Below are 9,385 nucleotides of genomic sequence, written 5' to 3' on the forward strand. Positions count from 1 at the left end.
CACCCGCAGCACGGTCTCTTCTCCCACCCCCCCCCCCCCCCCCCATTCATGGGAGGGTGCCTAAGATAAAATCTTGCACCAGGGCCCTTTTTTCTGCGATACACATCACGCGGCTGTGTTAGCCACGATCGTGTTTGGAAGCACGGGTGGAATCGCAGTGGGAAACCGCGTCATCCGCACGGAAAATAATGGCACCCACAGTGCGATCGGTGCACACCTGGGCGACTTTTGACTGTGCGGCAATCCGACTGCCGCGCGGTGGGGTGTCACCTAGGTGTGCACCGGCCCTAAGAATGAATAGCGCATCAATGCTAAAGACGCGCATGGGTAAACGCAGTGCAAAAGCACGATGGAGATCACTGGGGTTTTACATATTTTATCTTTCTGGGCTGCTGCTCATATGCAGTACGGGAAGGGAGCTGGAAGTGATGCCGATATGTGATCAATTCTAAAAGAAAGACTCCAGGCAGTTACAAACGTAACCCTTGCACTGGGGCTGACCCCTGCACTGCGAGGGTTAAGTGCTCAGTTTGGTCTAGGGTGTAACATAAAGATATACTCACCCTAACCTCAGTCCTGTGGGAGTGACCGCTCAGTTCTCCCCCTGTCCGCTCCAGCTGTGGTATGTCCCACTGCATCCTCCCGTATAATACAAGTCAATCGACATGTATTACATGTGATGATGTCAGCGGGGCTTAGCCCATCGGAGCCCAGGGGAAAAGAGGCTGCTGGGACCAGTCAAGCAGCCAGGCGGGACCGAGGATCAGCAGAGTACATCTTTTTTATTTTACACCCCAGACCAAAATGAGCACTTAACCCTTGCAGTGCAGGGGCAGCCCCAGTGCAGGAGTTAGAGTGATATAAAAGTCAAAGGTTTTTAAGCCATTTAAAGGAGAACTATGGGGTTAAGGCTTTTCCCCATAGTTCTCCTTAGGGTAACGGGAGGATACAAACTAGCGTCCTCCCGTCACCCTAGGCTCAGTATACCGCGAGCCGTAGCTGAGATGCCGCAGTATAGCTGCTCGCGGTATACTGAGACGCATCAGCTGAAGCGGATCCCGACAATTATGCTGGGATCCGCCCAGCTGCGTGACTGACAGCTGGCTCTGCCTATCTAGAGGCAGAGCCAGCTGTACCCTCCCCCGTCCGTTCATCGTTCACACCGCCGGCGTTTGTAGCTGGTATTTGTCAGCACGGAAAGGCTCAGCACAAGCCTGTAAGTATGCGCCTCTTTTTACAGAGATCAGCGCGATGTGACCCTTTTCCCTAATCGCGCTGATCTGCCCAAAAAAGAAGCTTGTGTACCTTTTCCAGCGACCGGCTTTTTTCTCAACACCACGCTGTGCTGAGACGTGAACGAGGACTATAAAAATCAATAGGATTTCTTGTGCAGAGCTTTTCCGTGCTTACAAATGCGAGCTACAAACTCCCTGGTGTGATCAAGGACTTAAATGCTGATCACTTACTTACTTGATGTTAATGATGTTAAAAAGTTTTAGTTTCCTGCAGATTTAGCTGCTCCCCTGAGCACTGGCTCTGATATCCTGCTGCGTTAGGGTGGCTCCTTTCCCTTGCAGAGTTCTACGGAGTCACCCTTGTGTGTGCTAGTAAACTTTGTGTGTCCCCACAAACATACAGACACTGCAAGACAAGACACTTCCCTGCACCTTCTCCAAGCTGGTAGATGGACAGCTGCTGGAGTCGGCTTGTAATCTTGTACTAGACACGAAGTTCAGGGAAGCGGAGCTGAGAGACTTGGATCTGTTCAGAAACATGATGACTGTAAGTGTTTGGGTAAAAATCTAAAAAAATTATTTTGCTGAGAGATATATATTTGTTTCATCTGGGTTTATTATTGGGGGAAAAAAAAGATTGAGGGTTTAACCACTTGCTGACCGGGGTGTTAAACCCCCTTCCTGGCCAGGCCATTGTTCAGTATTCAGCGCTGCAGTACTTTGAATTACATTTATTCCGTCATGCAACGCTGTACTGAAATACATTTTATACCCTTTTTTGGGGACAGACAGAGCTTTCTTTTGGAGGTATTTAATCACCACTATTTATTTTTTACTATATAACAAAAAAAAGTACCCTAAATTTTGTAATATCCCCTATGTGATAGCCAATTCACATGACAGGTCCTCTTTATGGAGACATCAGGGGTCTTTAAGACCCCTCTCACCTAGGGATCTTCTTCTCTCTCCTGCCCTCTCCAAACACAGTCTGTTTCTCTTTCCCAGCAGGAGCCAATTCCCCCAGCCAGCATCCTTTCCTTAAAGGAGAACTATGAGGTGAGTGCTTTTCACTCACCTCATAGTTCTAGCTGACCTGTGACAATGAGACTGAAGCACACCTATGCAATCATTGGGTGCTGGTCACTGCTAAACCCTGGACCCAGGACTGGAGACCTCATCCCCCTGAATCACTTTGAAATCCCCTAGTTCCAGGATCCCAAACAGAACCCAGACAAACCCTTGCTTCCTGACACCTCTCCTCCCCTCTGGCTGAGAGTCCTGGGTGATCATAGCACCCAATTCTACAGTGGGATTGCCACACAGTACCACAGCGTGTAGTGGTGGTGGTGCACTGCCATTCACTGCAAAGTACACCCAACACACATACAGAGTAATGCAGCGCGCCATGACACACATGTGAATGCTCCGTGTGTTGCAGGACCCTGCGTAGACATTGTATTGTCAGCCCATTTTTTGGAGCATACTGCAATGTTAGGTGATTGTGCAGTACAATTCTGGGGGTCACTTGGTCTTCTAGTCCTCTCATGTATTCTCTCCATATGATGTACAAATCTACTTCAGGATCATGACTCCTCCCTTTCCCCAGTGGCCCGACCAGTCCTCCAGGTGTCTTGTCTTTTTCCATGGAGTATTTTCAGATGTGTACAAATTGTATTATCCCTTGCAGTGGAGCCACCCCGGAAACACTGCAAGGGTTAACTGCTCTTTGTTGCCTAGGGGAAAAAAAACAAAAAAAACAAACAACCGTTATGCTCACCAAATCCCTCGGCATCCTCACGCCCCATACACTGTGTATAGAACGTGAGAACTCACCTTAGACCCCTGCAGCGGAGGGGGAGAGACGCTCCAGGGACCGGTCTAAGAGCTGGATATCTCCAAGGATCAGTTAAATATAACTTTATTTTTTCGACCCTTGGCAAAAACTAGCAGTTAACCCTTGTAGTGGGGCTAATAAAATGTGTGCCCGGAGTGCTTCTTTAAAGCTGAACTATGGGAATTATACAAAAACTACCCTTGCAGTGGGCCTCCTGATCTGCAAGGAAGGCATTCTCCCCCTTGCATTTTAAGGTTTGTTGTACCCTAGGCATTGAGGGGTTAAATCTGGTATGTATGTGATCTGTACAACTTCCTACGTCTGCTGAACATGTAGCCACACCCAGTTTTTCTACAGCGAATGTCACTTCCGTATCTTACCCCAGCTTTATTAGGTCTTTTCTCTGACTTCCCCGATCTGAATATCTGTTCCAGGTTGGATAAATCAGAAAGTGTTGAAGCCAGGGATCACAATACCATTAAGACAATAAGAATTTTCAGAGGGAGGTTAGTAATAGCAGCCGTCCTGATTTCTCATAGGGACGGTTTCACTTACGAAACACTGTCCCTAAAATACATTAAAATGCAATGTTCCCCTTGCAAGGAAAAGGGTTCACACTGACCTCTCCCATCTAGGGTTGCCACCCATCTGGTTTTGGAGTCTTGTGTCTGGGAGTCTAGCCAGCGGGCACCCAGACACAAGACACTCATTTTCTGACAGAAGCGCCTGCTGAGGTGCTCGGCAAGCGCGATCTTGGGCAGCCGCATCTGCCTGAAGCCCGATCTTCCTCTTAGCCTGGAGCACATCGGCAGCCACATCTCTGATTGCTCCTCCTCCTCCGACTCCCTGACACCGTGCTGCCTGCCTGCGGACCCCTAGTGAGACACCACAGCCCACCTGAGTGATTGTTTCCTTACTCCCTCCCCTGGCTGCCTCTCCTCGCTCTCTCCTCCATATTCTCCCAAAAAAAAAAAAATTGCTGTGCGCGGCTCTAGTGTGTTCGGGTTTCACTTGAAGAAAACGTGGCAACCCTATTCCCATCACTAGCACCACCAATCTATGCTGTATTGCCTGTAAACCTTCAGAATGCCCTGACCCCCACTGCACTCTGTGGGTCCTCCAGCTGCCCCCTACGTCACTACAAGACACAGTAATGTTAGGGCTGGCAGATTGGACCACTGAGCTCAGTGGGAGGTCCAGGGATCTAAAACACTGTGTCAGATTCTGCAAATTCTTCTGATCCGCAGCACAAGAGGTGTCACAATATCCGGAAATCCGTGCCGGATTTTCGCTTTGCTCCCTGTTTCTGGGCTGTCAGCCTATGGTGTCTCACAAGGCTGCAGCCAATCTGCTCTCTTTCTCCCCTATTTAGGAGTTCCTCACTTGTTGCTCTTGGTGCGAGCAACAAGTCTTTTGCCTTGTTCTGTACCCCCTTGTGTCTCTAACTACCCCTGGGATCCTACCCTCTCTCCCTCTCTCCCTCCCTCCTCCTCGGTTACAAGTTTCTTCCCTACCTGTTTGTATCCGGTTCCCCGCTGCTTCAACTAGTCATTTGCGCCTGTGTGGGTGCGCTAGAGGGCCGCAACCTGGAAGGTGTCCAGCAGCCAATCATCCTCACCACTAGAGGCTCTGTCGAATACCTGGCCCTTCTTAGATTCTGCGCCTCTAGTGCGTCCTCAGAACGCACAGACCATTCGTTCCTCTCTCCCTGTGACCTACATCCCCGATATCCCGCCTCTTTGACTCCTACCAACTCCGCAAACACAGGAGCTCTTGTGCCCTGGTCCCTAGACCGTGACAAGAGGTAAGTATGAAATCCATGCTTTGCAGGGGACACTTTGGTTTTCATTTTTACTGCAAGGGTTAACTGCTTGTTTTGGTCTAGGACAGGGGCCGTGATTAAAAATCCGAGGTCCGGGGAGTAAAATTTTCATCGAGCAGATGTCCGGACAGAATGGTCTCTTAGCCCATGGTCGTACCTTGGTCCGCCGCTTAGGCTGCATTCACACCAGCAGCTTCACTACAATGCACAGCTGCTGGTGTGTGTTCCCGGGCACAGTGCTGATCGCACTGTTTATTTCTATTATATTTTTTAGTTAGAACTCCCCCCTCCCCGTATACGTACACGCGCATGTCTTATGCGCACGTGTTTATTTCAATCAGATGCTAGGGGCGGCAGGGTTGCTTTTAATTTTATTATGACCTCTTTTAAAAAAAAACATTTCACTTAACTTTCTCTATCACCAAGGGGGTAACAAGCCCCTATGTGACAGCATGTGGAGGTGACAGGTTCTCCATATTGAGACATCAGGGGTCTGTTAGACTCCTGATATCTTCCCTGCCCACCAAAACAGACGATCGGCAGAGGATTGTTCTTGTTCATCACTTCAGCTGGATTTGACAGCTCTGAAGCAGGAAGCGCTGCGAGCACAGCACTCCCTACTTCACTGATCACGGAGCAGATCGGGGGACGTTCCCTAGTCTGCTCTCGCTCTCCATTCTGAAATCCTCTCGCGTGGTTCCAGGCCCCCCAGAGGAGCAGGTGGCCTCGAAAACAACGGCCCTATAGGAGGCCCTGTCTGACATCATTGATTACTAGAACGCCAGCAGTCCTAGCAACCAATGACTGAAGCGGAGGGGGGGGGGACTGCACTGGGTTATGGCTGGCAGTGGATGCATGGGCCTTGGAGGATTGCTGTCTGGACAGAACCACCGCTCGGTCCGTGGTCCAGCCATTTAGTGACGGCTGGTTTAGGGGCTAAAATAAAGATAATATACTCACCTGATCCTCGCTCCTGTGGTGGTAAGTGGCCACTTCTCTCTGCCTCCACTCTGGTGGTAGAATGTATCTTGTATGTATGTATGTATGTATGTGTAAAGGCACGGTTGTTAACCGCATGAATCGCGGCAAACTGCGCATGCGCGAGAAATCGCGGCAAACTGCGCATGCGTGAGAAATCGCGGCAAACGGCGCATGCGCGGCAAACTGCGCATGCGCGGGAATGGCGGCAAAATGTGCGGGAAACCACACAGGAAGTGAGGTAGCTGTCAGTATCCTGGGACTATTTAAGGAGGAGTCAGCCTCTCTTTCATTGCTGATGGTCTTGTCAGCTTGCTGTGTTGTATCCTGTGTTCCTGTATTGTTTAAAGCCTGCCTCTGACTCGGATTGCCCTGGACTACTCTCTTGCTTGCTGCCAGCCCTTGACCCCGGCCTGTTTCCTGGACCTTGAGATTGCCTTACGTTTTTGTACCTTGCCTGCCCGACCGGATTTGACCTTGGCTTCCTGACCTCTCTTCTCAGCTGCTCCCACGCAGTGTTCGTTTCCAGTCTTCGGCACTCGTGCTCCTCGTTGCCCTGCGCCCTTCTGTTCCAAACTCCAGGGGTCGCAGGACGCGAACCGTAAGAGGCGCCTCCCCATCTTCCAGTCTCAGTCTCAGCCTCAGCCTCAGGTACGTGATAGTATGTAATGTAGCTGCATTAGACATGATGATGTCACTGGTCCTTAAATAGAGTACACATGCGCAGATTTTTTGCACAAGCGTTTGTTTGACATCAAAGACTTGGCTATTGTCATTCAAAATTTCATTTCATTTTCATTCAACACTTGATTTTGGAATTAATTGAGTTTCCCGAACAAAAACCACATTCACTGTTTGAATTTTGTTCGAGAAAAAAAATTTGTTTGAGAAATTTCCAACATGCTTCAAATTGTTTTGTCACGATCATCAATTTGACCCCATCAACGATTAGAATATGTAATGAACATTCTGGAATCTGTGTATACTACTTTAGATCGTTGGAGCCTGGGCGAGAAAAGGGTCAGGTGAGTATATGTTCTTATTATTTTAGGCCCTAGATCAAAAGGAGTGCTTAAAGTGTAATTAAAGCCTCAGTTTTTTTGCACATATCTATTGCTAGCAAGTAGAACAATACCTTTGTGCTCAAAACAAGAACCCATTTCCCAAAACAAGACCTCTTTGCCCAAAACACATTTCTCTACCCAAAAAAATAGTTCTTTGCCCAAAACAAGACCGCTCTGCCCATAGCAAGACCCCTCTGCCCACAAAAACACACTTCTCTACCTAAAACGAACCCCCCCCCCACCCAAAAAAAGCTATCTGTTCAAAACAACACCTCTGCCCAAAATGAGACCCTTATGCCCAAAACAACACCTCTCTGCCAAAACAAGACATTTTTGCCCAAAACAAGACCTTTCTGCCCAAAACAAGACCCCTCTGCCCAAACCAAGACCCACCCCACCCAAAAAAAAAGTTCTCTGCCCAAACAAATACTTCTCTACCCAAAACAACACATTTCTGCCTAAAACAACACCTCTCTGGCCAAAAATAACCCATCTGTCAAAAGACCCTTCTGCCCAAAACAAGACCCCCCTCTGCCCAAAACATGACCCCTCTGCCCAAAACAAGACTCCACTATTAGGATGACATCTTTCACATAGAACATTTGCCTGTTTTTACTGCTTCTAACCTTGCTTTTGTTGTGACAAAGTGTAGATACATTTGTATGAGATTTTCTGTATTTCTGGTGATAATAGGTACCAATGAGTGACCATACAGGGACAGGCTGACTTTTTACCCCTTAGAAACAGGCCTCCAATGCCTAAAAATAAATCCAGTTCAGCTTGCACATAGAGATTTATGATCGTCATTGCACCACGCAAAACAGGAGGAAACATTTTGGTGAAAGAAAAGACAGACGTTCATGGGAAGATAAAGTGGCCTGAAAAATGTCAACTAAAATGTCAAAAATGGAAATTTTCCAACCTGTCAGATCACATTTTAGATTTGAAATGAAATTAGCGATTCGAAGAGAGTGAAAATAGCTCCAAACACGCCGTGATTTTTCATAGATTCTACTGAAACGTTCAAAACATAGCATAATAAAACAATTCAATGAACACCTATGCTGGCAATACAAGGCTCAACCCTGGGCTCACAGCCCTCCCCCGCATTTGGAGCACCCCTGTGCCAAAAAAAGATATTTATACATAGCTTTTTTCGAAGTCTTTGTTCTGGTGACATCATAGATTCCGTTTATCATCTTTGTCTGCTCGGACGTTCCAGTGAGTATAACTTTTCTTTTTTTGGCACCTAGACAAAAACGAGCAGTTAACCCTTGCAGTGAGGGTACCCCCACACTGCAAGGGTTAACTGCTTGTTTTTGTAACAAAAGTTTTGCTTTAAAAAGGAATCCTCAACACTTGTACCTAATATACAATTAAAAATAAACTTACTTGTTCATGCGTTCCAATGTTGTCTTCCTAGCAGGCGAAGGTGCCACCATCTTGAAATTAGATTTGGCGCATTGCAGACAGGCCTCTAGTTCGATAGACCTGCAAATCCCCTACTGTAAAGTTGGCTATACACCAGTAGAATTTAATTCAAAAACACTTGTTTTTTGAATGCTCATTTGATTTTTCATTACTAATGGGGTTTAATCTATGATTGATTTAATCTGTGACGATAAAAAAAAAGATCAAAAGCTCAGGATGGACATTTATTCTCAAACAAAATTACATTCATTCCAAAATCGAATGTTAAAATCAATGGAAATTTCGACCGACATTAATTAAGTCTCTGGTGGCATTATCGAATTTGTTTTTTGTACAAAAGGTCATTGGAAAGTCTGCCAATCAATGTATAGCTAGCTCAGAAGAGAAAATGCGGTCACCCTTCTGACCATGGCTGGTGTGCATGAATCACAAATGTGCATGAAGAAAGTCACAAATATTGTGACCCATAAAGCCGTTCGTGTAAAATTTTTGCAGCAGTGTATTTAGCAGTACATACCCAGAGTTCACTTTTAAATGACTACCCTGTAGGGGTCTGACTCATCAGCAACAGAACAAATCATTTCAAACACAAGAACTCTGTGCCCTGTGCAGCCACCACTCCAATATACACAAAGCAAGACAAAAGGTCAGGACAAAAGAGCTTCCATTATGAAGACATGCTATGAAGTAATAGTAGCCTTCTCTATAACTAGGTGACACCTTGCCTGTTATGACTGGTTCTCTTGTATCGCTGCTTCTAGCACCTGAACTAAAAAACAAAAAATCTCTATCTTGTAATCTCTGCTACGGGGAATATTGATATATCGATGCTGTTATCTCCTGAACATAATCATCTGACTCCAGCAAATTGTTCCTCCGAAATGTTATTGATGACATGTTAAAGTTGACCTGTCAAGCCAACAATAAAGTGTGTTAGGAATAAGGAGAAGGAGATTAGCTATTCATTCCTCTTTCTGATGTGATGTCAAAAGCTGTAATTTACTACATTGCCGGCTGCAGA

This window comes from Nanorana parkeri, unplaced genomic scaffold (assembly GCF_000935625.1).
Source record: "Nanorana parkeri isolate BGI_ZX_2015 unplaced genomic scaffold, ASM93562v1 scaffold1061, whole genome shotgun sequence".
In the NCBI taxonomy this organism is placed as follows: domain Eukaryota; kingdom Metazoa; phylum Chordata; class Amphibia; order Anura; family Dicroglossidae; genus Nanorana; species Nanorana parkeri.